Below are 609 nucleotides of genomic sequence, written 5' to 3' on the forward strand. Positions count from 1 at the left end.
GATGCCCAGGCAAAGAGGCTTTTGCTGTATGCGGGTTTCTCCTACCACCAGGCTGGTCTCAGGCAAGAAGCAGCAGCCCGCAGAACATTTCTCAGCGAATGCTGTGCTTTCGCAGAGGCTTTGGCTTGGAGCGAACAGCACTTCGCTGCTGCTTCCTCAGCAAGGCTTCAGTCGCATCAGGGAAGAAGAGCTTTGGGAGAGATGGTGCCTCTTGGGCCTTGCTTTCCCGGGCTCCATGTTCGCGTCCTGGGTTCACCCTGCCAGGCCGAACTAAGCAGAAACAGCCACAACCCTTCAGGAGCGTGCGTAGCCTAGGATGGCACTCTATGCACACTACCATCTCCCAGTGTAGGCATCGCTTGGCCTTTTACTCTGGCGCTCAGGCGGATTCTCAGACTAGGCCAGTGGTTTCCCCACAGGAAAGGAGAGGTGACAGGATCCCTGCACACGGACTGTGAACTGAATAGGGAGCTTTGGGGGACTGTCCCCACTCCTTCCCCTTAAACACCGTGCCTCCTCCAAACTTCCACATCCTGGAGGAAGAAGGCTTCTGACTCCCCGTTAGTTCAGGGAGCTGTTTCTGCGAGTACAGAGTAGGCGCCTGGTGGC

This window comes from Mustela putorius, unplaced genomic scaffold, assembly GCF_011764305.1.
Source record: "Mustela putorius furo isolate JIRA1106 unplaced genomic scaffold, ASM1176430v1.1 tig00001854_pilon_pilon_pilon, whole genome shotgun sequence".
NCBI lineage: Eukaryota > Metazoa > Chordata > Mammalia > Carnivora > Mustelidae > Mustela > Mustela putorius.